General features: G+C 39.5%; 1 protein-coding gene across 11 annotated transcripts in view; it reads right to left on the reverse strand.

The window, feature by feature from the left end:
- The window catches only part of CYRIA (CYFIP related Rac1 interactor A), a 55,690-nt gene extending 53,427 nt beyond the window's left edge, over positions 1 to 2,263 (reverse strand). For 2 of the 11 annotated variants that reach the window (XR_015802742.1, XM_014894959.2), the window contains exon 1: positions 2,077 to 2,225. The gene's annotated coding sequence lies outside the window, so the exon portion shown is untranslated. Of the gene's footprint in view, positions 1 to 1,775; positions 1,953 to 2,076 lie in introns of those variants that run through there. The other 9 variants (XM_014894962.2, XM_088162432.1, XM_014894961.2 and 6 more) reach the window with 7 other exon arrangements.
- Positions 2,264 to 22,399: the final 20,136 nt, after the last annotated feature.

Genomic DNA, 22,399 nt, shown 5'->3' on the forward strand with positions numbered 1-22,399 from the left:
GACAGTAACTATGCAATAGTATCCAAGATGATCACCATTTTTCCTTTCTGACTTAATCAAGGGGATTTTATTCTAATTACTGGCATATACTGTCTTTTCAATCACTTGTGGTTTGTTTATTTTCAGTTTTTAATAAAGAGCAGAAGTTCATGGGAGAAAAAACAAAGCATCACTGCAAATGCAGTACAGGAGCATACTGAAAAAGTATAGAGCAGAATACAGTAAAATACTGCACAGTCTTTGAGAAATCATTTAAGTAACTCAGAAAGCCTTGCTTATACTGCCCAGAGTTTACATCAAGTGAAACTTTAAAGACCAGCAGTTAAACTATATTACAGCAATTTAAGTTGAAGAATAAAATTCTTAAAATTTTATTCTTAGTTGCTATTTTATGCTTTCCATAAACTTAAGTCAAACCTTTCATGATGTTCCCATAATCTGTAATTCAATTTCATTAAAACATTTTTTTAAGTCTACCATAGGAAACAGTAGGACTTTATAATTAGTTTTTAATTTGGGCCTGGTGAGATGGGGGAGGGGCGTACTATAGAAGAGCAGAAAGGAAATTTAAACACGAGAAATTACAAGGTTTATTTTTTAAAATTACTTTAAAAAGTACATTGCTGATGTAACAGTCTTCCTTACACGTTATAGAAATACAAAAGTTACCATAACAGAGAAAAAGGAAGTATCAGCTCAGTCCTTCCCTGTGTAATAGGAGTTGGGGTATTTTTGTAGAGCTGTGCTGACCATGTGAAAATCTTTGCCCACAACGCAACCTCGTGTCACGACAGCATTTCATTCCAAATCTCTTCCCCCCAAGAGTTTACTGCCAAAGTAATTTAATTCTTTTTATGGCCTTGCAGATGGTCAAAACAGAAGAAGCAAAGCAAAGACATCTCTCCCCCTTAACCTACTCTTTCCCCAAACACATATAAACGGAGTTTAGAACTGCTAAAAAAAACAGAGTGTAAAGATGGTCTGTATGGCAATTAGAGACCAGGAAGAGGCTGGAAATCAACTCACATCACCACCCTCGGCAAGTTATTAGCAGCACCACTGAAAGCCTGGGCAGTTAAGAGCCTCGCTGTGCAGCCAGCGAATTACGGAGCATTCGATTTTACACAGTGGCAAAATGTGTTACTGAGACCTTAGCAAAACAAACCCCAGATAAAAATAAATAAAACTAAACCGTCTTGGGATCAAATTGGGAGAAAAATAATAATAGGAAGAATAGATAGCAAGCATGCTATCTGTTCGCTCTAACACCTCCCAACATGGACAGCGATTTAAACGAGACTGCATGCAGCACTACAGAGCCTGTCTTTCATCTCCTATCTAGGTACATTCCTCTGCAAACACCACGCTTACGGCACCCCGCATCCAGCAATCACCAGCAGCTGGAATAGAAAGTTTTCGGTACAATCAAAGTTTGAAGTCTAATCTGCCTTTGCCCCCCTCCCCCGCGGCACTCAGTGCAGCCAGGCACAGGACGCGCTGTCTGACCGACACCCCGGGCCAGCCCCGCCGCGCTCCCCGGGCCCTGCCGGGCACAGCCGCGCCCGCACCCGCGCTGCTCGTCCCTGCGGCCGCGGCGGCTCCGGCATCCACCGGCCGGCAGCGCAAACCCGGAGACTTCCACCCGGGAGAGCCCAGTGGCCCGGGAAGCCTCTCCCCGGCTAGGCGAGGCCAGTCGGGAGCCTCCGCTCGGGCTCGCACCGCACCCGATGTCTCTCCAAGCCGGGCAGGCGGCGAATCCAGCCGCCGGTGCTCACCGCCCTGGGGCCGCTGGCAGCGCTCCGGGGCCGGCGCTCCCCAGGCAACAGTTGGCTGTGTCTCTCCGGGTCCCCCCGGCGGCCGCCCCAGCCCCCGCGGGGAGGGTGACCCAGGGCCGGGGAGCGGGCACAAAGGCGGCTGCGGAGGCTCAGAGGGCGAGGGGAGCGGGCAAACTCCGGGGCTGCAGCGCGCCGTCCCCGCCCCGCCGCGATGCGGGGGCGCCGAGGGAAAGGAGCGGCAGAGGCGGCTCAGCCCCCACCCGGTGCAGCCCCCGGCCCCGCCGTGCCTCCCCGCTCTTACCTGGGCCGCCCGTCGCCGCTGGCCGCCGCAGGTACCCTCGTCCATCCCCCGCCGCTGCCTCCGAATCAGCCGCCGGCGCTGCGGCGCGGCCCAGCCCGCCCGGCCCAGCGCGACGCTGGCAGAGCCGCCCCGCCCCGCGGTGGCTGCGTGCGGCTCCCGCCGGCGGCCGCCCCGGGCGCGGCTCCCCGGGCCCGCCTCCCGCCGCCGGGGGCGAGGCGATGGGGATGGCGATGGGGATCGGGATGGGGATAGGGGTAGAGTTAGAGAGAGGGAGAGGGATAGGGAAGGGTTCCCCACCCCGTGCAGACCGTACCCGGGGACCCCCTGGCTCCCCAGCCGGCGGGTCGGGGCGCTGGGCTGTCTGCTCAGGAATCAGGGCAGGGTGCGTGTGACTGTCACCCGAGCTGCGCCCCGCCCGGGGACATCGGCGCTGTCCTAAACGCTCCCCATCCCGCAGGGATCCCATCCTCCTCTCTCCGCTGGCCTCTGTTTTGGGTGGGGGGTGAAGCGGGACGGGACAGTGTCTGTGTGTAAACCATGGAGTTCGGGACTTCACATACATTTTTTTGTATTTCTGGCTTCGCAGAAGGCAGCGCTTCCTCAAGACGTCAAAACCAGATCTGAGCCCATTCACAGCTCATGAAAATACTTTGTACTTCCTCTTGCTGTGCTGAGGGTTAAATGAGGTTAAAGTCACTAGAATGTCTGTGCAGCACTCCGTTCCCCCCTTCCCTAAAAGCTAGCCTGTGCGTCACTTACAGTGAGAAAGCAAGAAAAGAAAAACAAAACAAAAAGCTTACAAGTGGCAATATTAGAAGTACAGTACAGAAATACCTGCTCATTTGTTCAAAGGACTTTGCATGCTGAGCTCTTTAAATGTGAGAAGCTGTGATGCTGACCACAAAGCCATCACAGCTCTGTGCCAGCTGAGAGTTCACAGCTGCATTCTGCCTCGGGCGAATGTGTTGAGGAGAGCTGTGTGCTCAGAGAGGTGTGATTCTCATGAATAAGGCAAGTTTTTGGAGCCTGAGAAGCGAGTGGTTTGGTGGAGCTGTGAGCATGCTGGGCCTGCTGCTGCCTTGACCCTCTGGCCTGTCACTCCCTCTGAGCAAGCACTCCAGAGCAGCATCACTTTCATGATTTAACTTCTGCCTTTTACCCAGGCTGGGTCCAGATGTCCTTGAATTGTTCTTTTTTTGGTCTGAAAATTCCAAATTGTCTAGCTAGAAAATAATTCAAGTGACATACTTAGTCTATTAAAAGGCTGTATGTCTGTTGCTGTAGCACATTTAGTATAGCTACTCTTACAGCACCCAGCTTTAGTAGAACACTGAGCTGCTGGCTTGCATTTTTTACCCACAAGTCTCAAAGTACCTTTTAAAAGAAGTAAATAGCATTGCTCCACTTCCAAGTGGGAAGAACAGTCACATGAAAAACTTGAACCAGGAGAGAGAACTCAACCTCAGATTCCCAGCTAGCAACGTAATGTCCCCTTTTAATTATTTTTCTGGGGCATGCATTCTGACTGCTTTATAATGGTTGTGTCTTGAACTGGATGCTTTTACAAAAGAAGAGGCAGCTATCTTTAGGAAATATCCTGACTCTATAACTGCATGCTATGTACGGTCTCAAGTTGTCTGCTCTGAATACATCAAGGACTTAGCCAGAAGAATATTTTTGTTCTGAATACAGGTAATATTTAGGAGTTAGAAAAATCCAGCTTTTAAATCCTGCCAAAATAAAGGGACTGGTGGATATTGATAAAACGAATTGTAGAACATTTACATGTAGTGTCACATACATGTAAGACTGAGGTTGATCAGCCTGTAGGGGAAATGGCAGGGGAGTGATAGATTTCAGATTCTCAGCTTCGGATGATGACGTTAGAGACCAGGAAACAATTATTTAACTGCCTAATGGCATAGTAGCCAAGCCTGTCTGTGTGAAACTGTTATCTTAGTGCTTGTGTGAGACAAATTCAGTTTGCAGCACATTGGATAGGGATCAGATTCCTCAGTAAAGTAATTTCTTATCACTTAGACTGTGTGAGTGATCTCGCATATCACCCAGTTTTTTCTTTGAAGAGATTCAAGATACCATAAATTTCTGTCTCATCTCTACTTGCCCCATCCCAATACCTCAAGCACCCTCAACTTTCTCAGGTGAAAGGATGTGCTTGCATTTACACTGGAAAATTGTGCCTCTAAATTTGGGTATACAGACACCTCCATTTCTTAGACATTATTTAGGTGTTTAATCTCCCATTACAGTCAGTACTAAAGTCCCGGCCTGGTGCTTTCATGAAGTAGTTTCACATCACAAGCAGCAGGTAGGCACCTAAAATCAGTTCTCTTGTGAGCAGTGCAATGGGTCAGCCAGTAACAGTCTGGTTATCACAGCCTAAAGCTACCCCAATCCTGATTCATGGCTGGGATAAGCACAAACATGCAGAGATTTTGAAGTTACCCTTGAGTATCTTGCCTCATTTTCTACTAGTCTTCCAGAAGCACCTGTAGGTCCTGTGACCTGAAGATAGGCATAGGTCAGAATGCCCATTGCTATCTAAGTGAATCTGTCATCACTGCAGTGGAAATTTAAGTCACTTAGATAAAGACACCTGCTGACAGACACCTAAAACTTAGGATTCTGAATCTCACACTGAATCCCATCCAAATCGATTTGCAATCTGAAATCTGAGGGGATTTGAACACATTTCACGGTTATGACAATGTATACACAACCAGTTGTCATGGCTCAACTAGGACATAGCAGCATTGCAGCAATCTCTGGATTTTTTTAGGTGCTGGCCTTATAACATCTGCTGAAATTTGAATGGTGACATAGATTCTTTTTTTAAACAAGAATGATTCATAAAGTCATCTGCAATACTGGCAAATACCTGTATTTTTATCTACCTGGAACAGTGTTGTTTAGTCTTTTGTACAGTATGGTGCCTTACAAGTCTTGAAACTCATGGCTTTATGCAGCATTGCATTCAAAATCACCTGGATGCAACCAGCAGTCTCAGAACAGATGGGCACATGAGTTTTCAGCTTTTGATGTTTTAACTTGCTAAGCAGAACTAATGTATTTATCTAGCACTTTTCTCCAGTATTACATGTGGGAGTTTATTTGTAGAACAAAAGGAAATCTTCCTTAATGCTCATTTTAGCTCTGTGCAGACTGAAAGGAAACAGGTTAGTACAAGGAGCATTTTCAGGAAAAGAAAGGTTTGGAACTCTGTTCAGAAATTACCAAATTCAAAGGAGAGGGTCTTTAATTTCAATACCCATTCCATTAGCTTCTTAATAGTTTCCTCAGTCTGGAAGCCCTTTATTTTTGTGGTTAACACAAAAATAAAGGATAATTATATATTCTATGAAGTAAATTATATGAATATTCAGTAGGATCTTGTAATCACTTGTGTAACTGACAATAACACTGATATTGTTTGTAATGGCAACTTGTGAAGAGGAAACCTCAGTGCTATTTTGTAATTTAGGGACATAATCTCTTTTAGTTATGTGACTGAAAATTAGGAGTGAAGCCAGTAGCTTCCAAGACACAACAAATCAGAAGAGGAGAGGAGGGAGTTAATCTATAATTTTACAACTCTGTCTTGTGTCTGAAATTGTTTCCTATGAAAGAACAGTGCTGGGGTGGCTTTGTCAGTATTTTCCTCTCCTATCGAACCAACCATTAGTAAGGGATAGAGAAAATTTCCTCATCTCAATTTTCTCAGGTATCTTCAGCATGCAGAGTATTTTTGCTTCAGAGCACACTGAGCCTTGACTGCAGTAAGCAGTTTCTCTCTTGTATCAACTGGCACATGACATTGGCAGAGGCATGGGCAGCCAGCCCTTTGCTGACAAGGGACCAGCCATGGCAGATTAGAGCAGCTACACCACTCACCAAAAGCACTGGAGTCTGGTGTGAATACAGCTGGAAATCTGATCCCCATTTATCTGCCTGTTTGGAAGTGAATATATAGAATTTACAATTCCCTTTTAAAGACATCTATACAACTTGAATGGCAAACAATAAAAATGTAATTATTTTACGCATTAATTTTCTTCATTAGGCATTCAATGCAAATTAAACATATTTACTCAAAAAAGTGATGTAGTTTCACTTCTAGTGCAGGCTTTTAAAAATCCTGATATGGATGTGCAGCTTAAAAAATGAGATTTATAAAATATAATGTTTAAAATAAAAATAAATTATATTTTTGTCATTTTTAGCAAGTCAGAATAATATACATTAATTAAGAGTTTGCCTGTGTCATTGTCTAGAAACATTGTTAGATCCTAGGGCTTATTTCTGATTGGTTGTCAGCTATAACTACTTTAGCCACATATTATGCATGGACAAAACGTAAAATTGCTGTTTCTATATAGTGATAGAGGCTTGTTGTTAAGGCTATGGAACTGAAAATCATAAAAATAATTAACAAGAAACTTACCATTTAAATTCAAAAGTTTATAAAGAAGCAAGCATGGAATATTCATTCTGAATGCTGCTTCTACAGTAAAACCTCAGGGTATTTTAGTAGAATTACATTGTACAACCATTAGTTCAGATTTGCTTGAAGTAACATTCTTTTTGCCAAACAAATATTAATAATTCCAATAGCTCACTGGATATGTAATGTTTCATTTATCACTATTAATGCTAATAAGAAAATGTCTAAGTTCCAAACTACTTTAAGCTGGTCGGCACAAACCCATTTTCATTTGCATCGAGCAAGATGTATCCTGGCAACCGTATATTTTTGGATTCGTAACAATTTATTCTATTCATTTTATGTAAATGAGGTAACCAATACTGCAGAAATCACAAGAATACAAGATGGATAACTTCCATCGTTCAGAGCTATAGATAGATGATTAGGAATTTGTGATTTAGATTTTTTTAAATAAACTGCTAGACATTTTCTTCAATGTCTTTATCCAGCTGAAATGTGTATCTGGCATGATTCACATACTTTTGTACTCAAAGATGGAAAGCAAGCAGCAACCCAACCTGTGTCCCATGAAGTCATGATTATCCCAAACCACAGCCCTGCTTCTTCTCTGTTATTTTCTGTGTTGAAAATCCTGTTTTTTTCACCAAATTCTCATAGAACTTATGGAGAGAAGCAGAGGAGCAAAGGCTCCCAACATTCCCACACCTAGGAATGCTGACTTGAAAGCTTGAGAAGCTAACACAGCATCTACAGCAACACGAAGTTGAAGTGCTATATATATGTGTTATCATATCATGTGTGAATGTCATTGAAAGGACATTTTTCAGAGAGCTGTGTTCTGGTTTTGGTGGTTATGTGTCACTTATTTTTTACATTTGTTGTAGAAGGCAGTTTAGAGAAACCTGTGTATCTATCTTTGGTACATTCTAGTATCACAAAACTTTAAAAAAAATTTTTGGAAGATCTACGGCGTTCATCAGGAACAAAGCTTGTTTATAGAAATGTACTATGTATAATACACTATATATGCAGAATATTCATAAAAGTTGATTATTCTCTCCTGGTTTTTCAAATTTGTGTTCCTCAAGAGCTCTCAGCCTGAATCAAAATCACAGAGTCTGAATATTCTGAACAGCCAGGCCTATGTAGTTCCTTTTAAAGCAACAACAATAAATGAAGCTTTTTCTAGCAGCATGGCTGAACTACAACCCTATAGATCCTTCTCACTGAACATGATAGCTATTGTTGTTCTACTCCTAAAATTATTTTCCTCTGCTGACCAGTAAGACTCAGTTATATCCAGAATAAATTCAAATTTGACAACTGAAATAGTCCTCAGTCACTTTTCCTGTGCGTGTGTCAGAGTTAAATGTACATCTAGCAAGAGAACTGTTTCTGAAGCAACTCCTGAGCCACTGAAGTTTTCAGGTGGCCTAGGACCCTTCTTTCAATTAACATTCATATAACTATTGACCAACACAATATTTGGATCATGCTTCAGGAAATAAGAAGTTGAGCTTTCCTTGAGTACAGCAGGCTCTTTCAAAGGAGAGGAGGACAAAACTAATGGAAATGGAAATTTCAGCCATCTAATTTTGCCCCACTGCTGCATGGCAGTCACCAAACTTCAACTGTGCTGGAGTCTTTGTCAGCAATTTAAAAGGCCAGGACTCCAATTTGAAGATGTATGAAGTGATGAGCTGTTATAGGAAATTGCACAAGTGTTTTGAAGTAACAGCTGGGTTACTAAATTAGATTCCTGTCTTTAGTAATAGGAAAAGTCAGGCTTTGAATTTCCCGTATTATATCAATGTGGATCCAACTTTTGAAAAATCCATATATAGGAATGCCCATTGTTTATAAACCAATCCCCCAAGCCTCTGCTTTTCAGTCATAAAGGGTAGGTGCCCAACTGGACAATGGGAAATGTACATGAAATTCTTGATTCTGATATTTCTTAGTTCCTAAAATCCAAACTTTGCAGCTTTTAATACTGTTCTTAGCTAATGTTTTATGTATGCAGCACCATTGTTTAAAGAATATGTCGAACCAAATACAATCTAATACCCTGTCTTGCATAAACTATTTGGAAAGGATTTGCTGAATGCAGACCTTCCTTTGCAGGAACATTAAGGTGTGAATGGATGTCATCTTCTCAGTTCCATTGTATTGGTACCACCATATCACCACCCACAGCTTGCCCCTGTTAATTGTCCCCAAAGATTTGCTGGGGTGATTTGCTATTGTAGTCAAAATGAGACAGGTTAGATTAAACAGTTTAAGTAGTAGTTCTCTCCTGGGTCACTTCATTTTGACTGAACCCTATTAAGATGTCAACTCTAGAAGAAGACATGAGTAGATGTGGCAGTCTCCAACACAAAGTGGAGAGAGATGGGCTGGTTGTTCCTGGAGTAGGCATCTGCTTAGTGCTCAGCAAATTCAAGGAATTTAAAAAATGGAGTTCTCCTACGATTATTTGACTCTTCTGCTATAGCAAATAACTGAAAGCACATGCTATAGCCTTTATCAAAGTCACTTGGACTTGTCTGTTCTTTGCTGTATCAGGATGTATAAAAATCACTTGGTGTAAATCTAGTGAGTTTCTTTCTGCAGGGCCCTTTTTCCTCTTTGTCCATGCAAAATGTAGAACATCTATACTAAATGCAAGCCAGTACGAGATTGGCCTCTTCTTTTTCTTCTTTTTTTATTTTTCGGAAAACAAGGAAGATAAGTTTAAAACTGGCTTACATGTCATTTGACAATAAAAATCCTCACATTCCTATAGTTATGTTTTCTCACCTAAAATCTGAAGAATCCAAGAATGCTACTTCTTTAAAAGAAGTGCAAAAATTCAAAGAAAATATAAGTGTATCAGTACTGTTAGATTCCACTTGAGATGGTGCCAACATGAAAACAATTTAAGCCCTCTACAATTTAGACATTCCAAGCCTAGACTATCATTTGTCTAGCATGTAATACAAACAGCACAGCAATAGAAGTGTTAGGAGCATTGAGATACTGCTTTCCCCACTTCCCAAAAGTGCATTATTATTTTTTCTGTCTTATTAGAATTAGAATAATTATAGCTCATATACTATCTTTTGGCTAGATTATGTTAAAAATACTTTTAAAAAGAGTAAATATCCTTATTCTTAGTAAACTATTTCAGCCTTTTCTGGCATCTGAACTAGAAGCTGAACATGTTCTGAGTTCTCTAAATAATCTTACATCTCTTCTTACAAGCATTGAGTCTGTATGTAAATGAAATAAAATATCAATAATCTGAAAGATAAATACAGCAGTAATTATGGAAAGTCAATAGTCAGCAGTCAAACATGTTTATAATGAACAGTAGTTAATTCTGAGTCAATTATAAGGATAAATGGAAGGTTCATTTATATGTGTGGAAAAAGATCTGTGTCCACAAAAAATTAAAAAATCATTGTCTCAAGGAATCATGAAATAATTCATGTTGGAAGAGACCCCAGGGAGTTTCTAGTCCAACATCCTGTTCCAAGTAGGGTCAACTTTGAGATCAGACCATGTTGTTCTGGTGTTTATTCAGTTGGATCTTGAAAACCCTCAAAAAAGTAAACTGCACACCCTCTGTGTGAAATCTGTTCTGCTCATGACTGTCCTCGTGTTGAGGACTCTGCTTTACAACCAGTCTGAACTTCTCTTTCCAGCATACATGCATTTAAACTGCTCCACCTGCCATGCACCACTCGAGAGCCTGTCCCTCTCTTAGAATCAATCACAATGTGGTTTGGGTTGGAAGGAACCTTAAAAATCATCTCATTCCACAAAACCACGTTGCTCAGGGCTCCATACAACTTGGCTTTGAAAACTTCCAGGGACGCAGAAGGGATAGCTCTTCTTTATAGCCTTCTCAAGGACCTTAGAAAGCTGCTATTAGTTCCCACCTAGTAGAGATAAGCAAGAGATAGTAAATCTTTGCTTCTTTTTTTCCCATCAGATCCTACGATTAAGAAATAAATATCTTATGCCATCTCATTTTCTTTTGTTTACCCAACAACATCATTTTTCCTAATCTCACCTCCCTCCTTCTTTTATCTTTGGAGATCCATTCATCCCAAAGCCCACAAAGCCATCTTCCATGATGATGTTGCCTTGAGCTTCCATTCTAGGGAGAGGAGCTTCTCACCACTGGTGACAAGAACTCAGAGGATCTTGTTGCATTGGCATTGCTTCTTGCAATAGTCCTAGTTAGACATCCTGCAGTTCTACCTTGTAGAGTGATTTCAGTTTCTCACTTCACTGCAAAACAAAGTATTTTTCAGACAACAGATTATGCAAACAGTCTTTTCTAGCTCATTAATAGGTTAATAAATTAATAGAAAACTGTTTCTCCTTTGACAAAAATTCTGTACATTCAGTTGTTAGAAGAGAAACTGAGCACAGAATTATAGAACAATTAATTTTGCGTAAAACAAATGAAACACAAAAAAGGAATGAAGCATATTCTCTAAGTCTTTCAGTGTATTTTCAGCATGTCTTTGCTAAAAATAAGTGGTTACTGCTGCTGGTATCACTTTTAGAAGGAGCTGTTAGAACTAAGAGCTCTGTCTCAGTGCAGCCTTAACAAGAAAATGCTTAACTGCACCACAGCTTCCATCAGGATGAATACAAAAGAAAACCACAGATGAAGATTGAAAAAGGATTTAAAAATTTCCTAGAGAAGACAGCTTGTATGTCTCAAGGGTGGCACTGAAGAAATCAGATAAAATAGCTTTTCTTATCATCATTACTAGATCAAATCACAAGCAGATTTATCTGCATCACAGAGTTTTAAATTCAGTTAAAATCTGGGGAAAAAATGTGATTTAGCTGCATGCTAGTCTTCCTAGTAACACATGCAGAGCAGAAAAGAGCCCTGCCTTTTTCTGAGGTTCAAGATGAGGGAATGAATTTCCTTTCTGTGTGTTTTATTTGTGCAGCCAATGATTACAGATGGTATTTTCTTTATCCTGAAAGCTCAGCAATAACAGAGAAAGCCATGCAATTGACGACACTTAATGTGCCATTAGAGCTTTTCCTTCCCAGGCATTAGTTTGTATCACATTTTGTGCTGAATTGTACTAACTCCTTCCCACCAAGTAAAGCACAGCATAAAGAGAAGGCTTAATGCAAAAGAGTCAGTGAGGTAATTAGTATTTTATTCAAACAAGCAGGTTCAATTCATGCAGTACCAAATAAGCATTTCCAGCTCTGCTTCCCTGACAATCTTCACTATTAATTGAGCACATCTAGCTTGCAGTTTGCTGAATAGCACAAAGATGACGCCATGGGCCACGCTGCTGCACATGGCTTGCCATCCATTGGTTACCCTACAGCAAACAGGAAAAAAAAAAGGGAGAAGCTTAAAAGTTGTATTTTAACCTCTTAATGGCTATGAAACTACAGAGTTTAGGGTCTGTTTCAGGGTTTCAGTATCTGGCAGTTGCAGCTTTCAGATCTCTAAAGGGTTCCTCTCCCTTGGAGGGGAGCTGCCCTGTGAAGAAGCACAGATATGCATATTCAGTCCTGGGCACAATAGCTCCATTCTCACTGTCAGGTCAGCAGTCAAGTTCAGTGTAACTCCTCCTCTTGTTTCTGAATCAGGACTTTATGGAAATGCTGAGGATTTTTAATAAAGCAGCTCTGCTGTGAAACAAATCTGCCCTTCGTGACAGCTCTTTGCTAAGCAGCGCCACTGCAAAGCTTATTAAGTCAAAATTTTAAAGTTCAAAGGCACCATCAGGTTTCAGTAGGCGTCTCTCCTCATCTGCTCTTCACAGCAATATAATTTGCTACCGCCCATATTTTTTATTACACAAGTAACGTCTACAAGCTCTTGCTGTTGTAACACTCCATCTATTTTAGTAACTAGTGAACCATTCACACATTTTTTTTTCTCAGAGCTAAAACTTCAGATCTTTATACTGATTCTCAGCCTTTTTCTTCCTCAATTCAGGTGCACTCAATGGTTCCTAATCAGTGGCAAGCTCTTCCATAACCCTGCAAATGGTCATTTTCAGTGATCCGTATCACTGTGCAAAATTAAATTCATGCATCATAGAGCAGAGAAGAATATTATTCCATGATTCTAAATTCAGTCATTCATATAAGCTGACTTATGGTTAAATCTTGCTTCACAGAATATAATTTATCATGTGGGTAAATGACATTTAAATTTTAGTGTTATAGCCCTTGCAAAAGAATGGTTCCAGGTGATTCTGGGGAAAAATCAGCATCCAAAACTTTAATTGTTAAAACAAAGATGCAAACTTTGCCATTTCTTGCAGCACTCAAATTAATAATTATTTTCTTACTGCTTTTTATAAACCCTAAAAAAATTTATGCAAAAGTAGTCTTTGCATCAGTTCATAGGAATTTCTCCGGGTTTTATATTAATTTCAGTGCTTTGAGTTGCAGTCCCATGGACCCCAGTTTTTAAGTGCAGAGGATTTGTAGGAGAGTTAAATGCATGAAAAATTATTTCCCTTTAATTTCCAGTTCTTACGATGCCCATCTGTGGGCAGAGGCACTGTAAGCCCTGCAGTTCTCCCATTGTGAATCCAGCCACTGGTTTGAATGTGGTGGCTGGGGCTCTAGATCCATTTTATGAGGATTTATGAATGCAAACTTGCTGCTGTCTGTCTTTATCCCACAGTAATCCTATAGATAACTGCTGAGGACCACTGTTCAATCCCACTGGATGTTATTCCTCTGTCCAGGAATCCTTCCTCAGCCACTGCCAGAAAAATTAAGCTTCAGTCATAACTAAAAGATTTTGGAAAAAGTATTTTGAAGACAGCCAGAGCCAGTCCTCTCAGTGAGTATAATGCAGTGGGTTTAAAAAAAAATGGGCTTTTTTTTAATTACACCCAATAATTCTTCATAATCTTCTGTGATCAAGTTCACATGTGATCAGTGGGCTCAGTAGAAGCTGGGTGGGTGTATCTGAGGAAAGATATCACTGATAATTTTTTTTCCCAGGGTAAACTCAGCTTCTCTCTCTCTCTCTTCTTTTTTTTTTTTTTTTTTTTTTTCTTTTTTTTTGTCTGGTTGAGGTTTCCATTTTCTGTGCAGGAAGTTTTCACTAAAAGAACTTTGGTGTCTGAAATGGTATGTGACATATCATGGGAGGTGACAGTAGAGTAAATAGGATGCCTGCTAACGAAAGTGAGTTTCCTTCTACACAGCCATTACTTTTGTGATGTTAACTTTCCATATCCTGTAAATACGAATCTCACCTCGAGCAGGAAACACATGTGCATACGCTCTTGTCATTGAAAAAATTGATAGAAGGCAAAATTAGCTGGCACTGAACTTTTAGTCTGCATTGCTTAGAAGAGTCACAAATAAACCAAGAGGAGATTTTATGTAGAAAACATGAAGCATGAAGTCGAGAAGTAAGAGCTCAAAATGAGCAGCAATATTAATTAGATTTTCTTAAATAAACCTGAGCATTCTGATTCTCTTTCCTTGTGGTTGTAACCATTTCTTGTGCATACAATAGACCCCCAAAAACCCTCTAACAGTGAGAATTCCTCTTTGAAGTCTTAAAATGTTATGATACTGTATCTGCATAGTCCCATAACTGTCAAGGGCATGTTTATGTTAGCGTAGGCTGATAAAACCCAAACTGCAAACCAAGTACTTGCATGTGTACAGTGACGTGTATTCCTGTGTATACTGAAATATTAGAACTACTTTAAAGCACAACAAAAGCCCATCACTTCACAGACAATTGTTCTCAAGGGGACTTTATACCTTGCATAGAAAAGCATTGCACAGAAAAGCATTGCACAGATTGTATTTTAATAAAGTTTGGTAGTGGAACTTCAGAGAGCCATGAGAGAATCCAGTGAAGAATATCTCTAGTAGAGTTAATTACTCCCTGCATGCAGTAAGGAAAAATGTGACTCCATCCCTGATTTCCCATTCACAGCTGGAGCATTAGTACTATACTGTGATATGTGCATCTCAGCAAGTCATAATGGCTATTGTGACCTGGATAAGTTGCTAAGAACAGCAGTAAAGGGCTGGGATAATTGACCTAACTATAGCAGTAATATGTGCTATGAAGGAAAGAAAAAGAAAAAATTTCACAGTGTATTTCACAAAATTCTATTGTGATTATAAAAATCTTTTTTTTTCTGTAGCAGCTGTCACCTCAAAACATAGGTGATGCCTGTAGTGATGAGTTGTGGTATTTGTGTCTGAGGCTGAAATTAGACATCTTAATCTGGAAAGCAATTCTCAAAATCCCCACTTTTTTCACAGCTGCTTCTATAGTTCATCAGTTGTGCTTCCTACGGCTTTGGTTTAAGCTTTTCCTTAAAATTACTAAAATTTTAGAGCAAGCATCTACACTCTCTTTTCACAAATCAAGCCCGTTCTAGGAATCAGGAATAGGCCCTCTGCTTCAGCCTGGTGATGAGCAGAAGCTGCCAACACCTTCCTGCTGCCCACTGAGGGTGGGAGCAGAGCTCTGCCTGCCAGCCCAGCCTCTCCTTGGGATCACAGCTGCCCTTGGAGGTCCCCTGCAAAGGACACGGCATACTGAGCTTCTTCCATTCATTTTCTGCAGAAGGCACCCAGGGAGGGGCTGGGGGTCTCTGTGTTTCAAACGAAGTGCCATGGAGCAGTGGGGTGCAGGGCAGGGGCTGGTTTGGGGAGCACCAAGGGTGCCCTTGCTCTGCCAGTGCCACTCCCCAGTGCCAGAGCCCAGGCTGGGGGAACAGCTCAGCCACTGCCCCTGCCACCAAGGCTAGCAAAATGCACTCCTGTTATAGTTATTTCACAGTATATTCTGTAAGAATCATGAATTTTAATGGAATTAAGTGCATCTTAGGGTCAAGCAAAAAGTTTTCTGACAAAAGCAAAGCTCCTAACTTCTGTATTCCCACTGGTTATGTCTGAAAGTAGTATTTATTTTTCTTAACAGTTACTTAAAAATCCAGTGGCTCTTTTTTGTACATATCTGTTCTGAATCTTCATCAGAGGCCAGTATTTCTGTCAGACCCACAAATGCCTGCAGGAGCATTTCATCACCTTTTGCCTCAGAGATCCATATGTGGCACTACAGATATTCGAATGTAATGTGAGGTCTGTCACAAGTCAAATGTTTGTAGGCAGTTGTAAAGGTACAGGCTGGTTCTTGATCAAACCTTGTATGTCTTTTCTTCTTTATAGATACACACTTGCAGTTACTCTTGTTTATAAGCATGCTAGAAGAAAAGGAACAAAGTGTAGGGCTGGTGGCCCAATTGCGACCAGAGAGGTCACTTGAGAGAAGGCTTAACTGTTCAAAGAACTGGCAAATACGGGTCTTGGCAGCTTCTGTGCAGCCAGTCCTAAAGAGCCCGTACAAAAGATCTAGTGAAATAGGATCTCCTTTAATTTTTTTTTTTTTAAATTACTGCACATACTAAAGTGCTGATTGTAGAAAGTGACACTAAGAACATTAGATGTTTGTATCGTAGTAAATGAGGACAGCCCTTAAGAGTCATGGCACGTTGTTAAAATGTAGCTCTTTTTTTTTTTTTTTTTTTTTTTTTTTTTTTTTTTTTTTTTTTCCCTGTTGGGATGCATTGTGACAGAGTCAGACCAGTTATGGTAGCAGGCTTAGGCTGCAGGACGTATTCATTCCAACTGCAACAATATTTGTAATAGAAAATTCCTGGGAGGTCTACTGGCTTATTTCAAGATGATCTTTTTTATAGATACTATCTTTCATTTGGATACATGTCTAAAGTTTTTTTTCTCTTTGTTCCTTTTTTTTTTTTAATGAAAAAGCTAGGATGCAAAATTCAAGACATTAAAATTACTTAAATATTCATAACTTTCCCAGAGACACAATGCTATAGATAATATAGAATGCATGGAAGTGCAACAAAAAATGCCATGTTACAATATTCATTCATGTGCTTTAAAAATAGAGCCAAAAAGAATTCCTAAGGCACATAACATCCCTTTTAATAAAGACTCACATCTCCCTGACTACTGCAAACCACAGGTTATTTTTGCTATCTCTTTTTCCTGTCTATTCTTTTTTTTTTTTTTTCTGGATCTCTCGGTTTTCCATTCACAGGAAATAGCAAGGTGTTAAACATAACTTTAATCCCTTACTGTGGTGTCCAACTCGTGCAAGTTCCAGGCTTTGGGGGTGTGGAGCCAGGTCATCCAATGAGAGTTGCTAAAGTCAGCCGAGCTCTTATTAAGAAGGCAGACGAGCAAAGATAAACAATTCCACCATAAAGTCTTAGAAAACACAGTTTTCAGGTAAATATTAGTAACATTAATGTAACATTTATGTAATATTTAGATTCTAAAGGTTTCTCTCATCCTTCTTCTGACTAACTTATAGATGCTTCACAGTCCTCTGACTAAGGGTATGTGTGTGTACCTCCTTCACTATTAAATCTCCGTGCTGCACAAGAACTGGCGCAAATCTGAACTCAGAAACTTTGAAGGATATTCAGGTTTAGTCCTCCATGTCTTTTCCTTCTTTAAGGATTTCTTGGTCCTCAATTTCATCAGGAAAGTATTTTCAACTTTCCTGGCATTTCATGGTTGTTCAGCCCCTTGAGCTTTAGCAACTTACATATGCACGTCATGGCCATATGCAGTAATTTATTGCCTGGCAGTAAACATATGGCATTTTCTTGACACTAAAGCCAGTTAGTGAAGCTCCTTCATCCCCTTCATCCCTGCTTTCTACTCTTTTTTCTGCTCCTGTTTGCTGAACTTATAGATGCTGCCAGTTATTTCTCATTTCCATAATTTCACTGATCTGTGTACAATCCAGTTTCACTAGGAATTGTATTTGCCTAAAGGAAGATTTGATGAATTGGATCAAAAGTGAAGAGGATTATTCTATGCAGAACAAAGCACCTGCTAAAATATTCATCCCAGCAAGGCCTCATTCAACTCTCCATCTTTGTTTAGAGGACAGAGTAAATTTAGGTCTAGGACTTCTAGCACCAGAACAAAATAATCACATGATAATAATAATTCTGTTATAAACCAGCTGTGTAAATTCAAGTCTCTTTTAATTATTAATTTATGTGAAGCATGGACCTTGCACTGCTAGGCATAGTAAGTCATTGTCTATCTGGTCCCTCTTGTGCTGCATAAAATGCTTGTTGTTCTCCTGTGTTCAGAATGACAGAAAGACATAGAGCCAACAAATTTTGTGCCATATGTTTGAGACTAATGCTGTGAAAGCATGATTATCTGCTTCTTTTTAAGCCAAATAATTTTAAAATGCTCAGTTGAATATTGATGATGATATACCTATTTTCCCACAGTGAAACTTTTCTCTTGTTGAGACTTACAAACAGTAACATGCAAAATGACGACCATACTTCATACAAATATGCAAGTAGAATTAATCTTTCTGACTTCTGACAACACTGTGGTAACAAGTCACTTTGAAAGGAATGCAGCTCCTCCCTCCAAATCTGTCCTTGAGGGATACCACATTGCATGATTCATCTGACCCGACTTTAGATGTGTACACCTGAGTTAGCCATACTGTATAAACAATGAGGAGAAATGGGTATGTGATTCATCTGACCTATTTTAACCACGTACTTTAGGACACATTTAATTGCAGTCTAAAAATGTGTCATAGCCTCCTTGACTAGAAAATTATTCTACGAGATCAGATCATATAAAAATGTGTAAAATAGGACAGATGAATGCCATTTAAACTATCTGAAGGCAGAGACAAGACTGTGTAAGACATTCCACAGAGGAAAGGGGGGAGGGAAAGCTACTCAGTGACCGGAAAATTATAGATGTTGGGTGCTTGCTGAGCCATTTTTGTGCTGTAAGGCAATACCGAAACTCAAAATATCCTCTTCACTTGCTCACACATAAATACCCACTGCTTTTTGGGATGCCTTGCATATTTGGAAACCTTGAAGAGCTGTGTCAAATACAAAGATGATCCAGGCCATTCTGCAGTGGCAGGTAGGGGCCAAGTCAACACTAACATGTATCTAGCAATCTTAGAAATCGAGGTGTGGACAATCACATCAGCTCTCTAATGGTCTTCTAGAAATACATCTAGGAGGGAATTCAGCTCGAGATGGAGGCACTTATGTTTCTACTTGCAGGAGTCTGTATGTGTGCTTGGTGTTTATTATTACTTGACAAGACTATCCAGTCCAGAGGATGTTACCAGTGAAAGAGACTTTGTCAAGTGAGGGACAGACACTGAACCTTCTCTGGGTTCCTGTCCAACCGAGCTAATTTGTATGTTCTATATAGAGTTGTACAGCAAATTGTATTGATTACACATTAACCTCAAATGTTCCCAGTCAGAATGTTGTTGCTATACACCTACCTTGGCATATTTAATGAATATATAAAACTCCCATATCTTCAATAGCACCAACTTTATCATGATAGCCAATTTCATGACTTTTAATATGTCATTTGAGCACTTATTATCTTCTCTTTATTCTGTGCTCTAGAGTGCTGTTTCTGTGCTCTAAAATTCAATCAATTATAGTAGACCTATTAGGTCATATTGAAATGTTACCAGTTACCTTAATGCAGGCATAAAAAAGAATAAAAGTCCAATCTTTTTCAAGTCCCATAAATACTGGTTTATTCCTAATCTTCAAAATACTGTTTTCTTCCATTTGAAAATATTATTTAATTTCTTGTACAGTTTTTAATGAATGTTGTGAATTACCAGAAATGTTTAAATACAATATGTGACATTTTTAATAAAAAATAAATATAATTATGTATATTACATATATAAATATACATGGAATAGAGGTAACATACTTAATATTTGCATGTGGCAATACATAATGGAATTATGATTTTTTTTCATAATTCAACTCAAATTATTTCTAGATTTTGAGCATTTATTACTATTTATATAAATATTTCATGTCATTTAGATCACAAGCGCTAGGAAAAATGTGTGCTTCACATAAAAGTATGACATAGATTAATATTCCATAATCCAGAGATTTCTACATTCTGTCAGCACTATCCTCTCAAAAATATCAAGAGATGAATTTTTCAGGTTAAGAGCATTGCCCACAATTTTGAGCATTACTCAGAACTCTGAGTAGAAATAATTTCTAGATATTATATGATTATTGAAAAATTATAAGCTTTATGAAGGTTGTAAAGCCATGACAATATTTATTCCCCTACTTACTGTGACAAGAAACCAATCACTAAATAAAGATTCTGATCTGGCTTAAAATTTATGCACATTTGAGGCAATTTACTCTCTGTTACTGCAAGTGCATTTTATAGATCTTGTTGCTTAGAGACAAGACAAGGATGGACTATCTGCAGAATGGGAACTCTCTACAAACACATATTTCAGGGTCCTGAGCCAATCTCTCAAACTCTGTGTCTGTTTTACCCCCCTCCTGTCCCTCCTCCCTTCCCAGCAAGCACATAAAGATCTGAGATGAGAAACCTTTTGCCAAGATTCACACTTATTATTAGTTTCCTGTCTTGAACAGATTAAAGTATCCCAAATCCCTGATGCCTTTTTTTTTTTTTTTTCTGCTTTCCTTCTCCATGAAGGTTGCTAAAATAATCTTTTTTCCCAATAGTAGAGATGAAAGGACCTTTGATCAATGAAGTCATAGCTTTTCAAGGCAGACTATGCCAGGGCACTTCACCATGGTGGGTGGTGGTGTGGGTGTCAATCTCTTTTCCCAAGTAACAAGCAACAGAATGACAGGAAATGGCCTCAGGTTGCACCAGGGTAGGTTTAGATTGGATATTAGGAAAAATCTATTCACTAGAAGAGTTGTCAAACGTTGGGATGGGGAAGTGAGTCACCATCCCTGCAGGCATGTACGTGTGGGACATGGTTTAGTGCTGGACTTGGCAATTCTGGGTTGATGGTTAAACTCAATCTTAAGCTCTTTTCCAACCTAAATTATTCCAGTATTGATAAAGGGCTGGGAAATGTTTTAGAATAGCAAACTAATACTTTTTTTAAAGGCTTCTAGCAATGCTTATCAAATTTGATGTTTCATACTTGAGGTAATATTGTTGTACATAGCCATGAACATTTTGTAGCTATTTTATTTCCCTGCATGTTCCAAATACAGAGGTAGAAGAAAACATGGGTAATATTTAAATAATCCAAAAAGGAAAGAATTTCAGACATCCTTTTAAATTTTATCTTTAAATTTTTATCTTTGGCTTTATTTGAAGACACAACTCTACTTGTGATGAATTGCAACTCAAAACTCAGTCAAATGTCCCAGGCATGTTTTTCTAAGATATGATTGAAAAATATTGGAAATTGACATTTTCCCATAAGGGAGAAAGTTTCCCTCCCCTGTATTGACATAAAGACAGGCTCTGCATTAATTGGATGACATATGTACAGCAGGACTTGTACATAGAACTTAAGACTGCTAACCAGGCAAAGATTTAATGGCCTACATTTTCCCAGTGAAGTCAGTGGGAAGGAGTGCCTTCTTCCATAGGCCTTTGGGAACACAGTGTTCTCTGAGAAATGCAAAGAAGGTCTAGGGCAAGACCTTCCAGGTAAGACATTCATGAAGGAATGTGGTAATAAAGCTACCTGAGCTTTATGAAGCAACCCACTCATAGAAGAGGCACAACTTTTTAGGTCTGAATAAGCATCAGCTGTCTTAAGTTTCAACCAACAATACCAAACTGAATGTATTGGGTGTGCCCAAGAAGTTCTTTTGATCCACCTTTCTCACAGCTTGAAACAAATTCCTGTTCTCCAGGATGGAAACACAGTGCTTTGTGTCACGCTGCTGCTCTGGGAAGCTTGGGTGCAATTCTTCTTAGGCCTGTCAATAATGTTAATACACTCTGCACAAATGTGTAAGTGCCCATACTACAGAACTCCTTTCTTCTGCAAAATACTTTTCTGACCAGAGAAACCAGTGTAGTCAAATTTTATATTTCAAAAGAAAGAAATATTTCCTGAATCTTAAGTCTCACAATGAAAACTTTACTGCTGGACAATCTTAAAGGGTTCTTTACTTCCAGGCCCTCTCCCCCTCTGGATAACTTGAGGTAAATATGCCATTGCTGAATGAGTTCTACCATATTTCTATGGAATCTGCTATTTAGCCAACTTTAAAATATATTTTTTTCATTTATTAATATTAATTTTATATTTTTAAACCTATATATGTATCTTTTACTGGTTTATCAACTCTGTTTAACTATTTATAGTTTTAGGATACTTAGAATCGAGCTGATGGCATGAAGCAGTGCCATCTTGTGGCACTCATCACCTGTATGGTTATTTCCTGATTTTTTTCTGTTCTATTACATTATAAAGTTTACATTTTCAAGAGTTTTAATTTTTGTTGTGATACAATAAACACCCCTAATTTTAAGGTCTTTAAGATTATTCTTGAAATGTTGTCTAAGAAAATGATACATGAAAATCTCCCTGTTCACTCAGGAATATTTTTGAGATCTTTTATTTCACTTAAAAAAATTCATATCATTAAATAGAAAGAAAAATCCTTACATCTTCTAAAAGACATTTCAGGATTTGAAGGTAAGCAAAATATTATGCTGTGAAAATATGTTTTCGAGAAGGTAGTTTGACAGGTTGCCCTGATAAAAATGATGTTCATGGGATATAATTTATTTGCAATGTGTGAAAAGTGTTCTGGATACCAGTTTATTGTACATAAACACTAAATATCTGAATTACAAAATGGTTTAAAAAAGTCCTATATAATATAGCCATCCACTATCTATCTGACTGATTTTATCCCCCACAACTGTGGAACTAACCAGTTTTTTCCCCTTTTTCACTCTGTGTTACTCCCAATGGGAATGTTAGAACTTGGG

The sequence above is a fragment of the Sturnus vulgaris genome, chromosome 3 (genome assembly GCF_052056855.1).
Source record: "Sturnus vulgaris isolate bStuVul1 chromosome 3, bStuVul1.hap1, whole genome shotgun sequence".
In the NCBI taxonomy this organism is placed as follows: Eukaryota; Metazoa; Chordata; class Aves; order Passeriformes; family Sturnidae; genus Sturnus; species Sturnus vulgaris.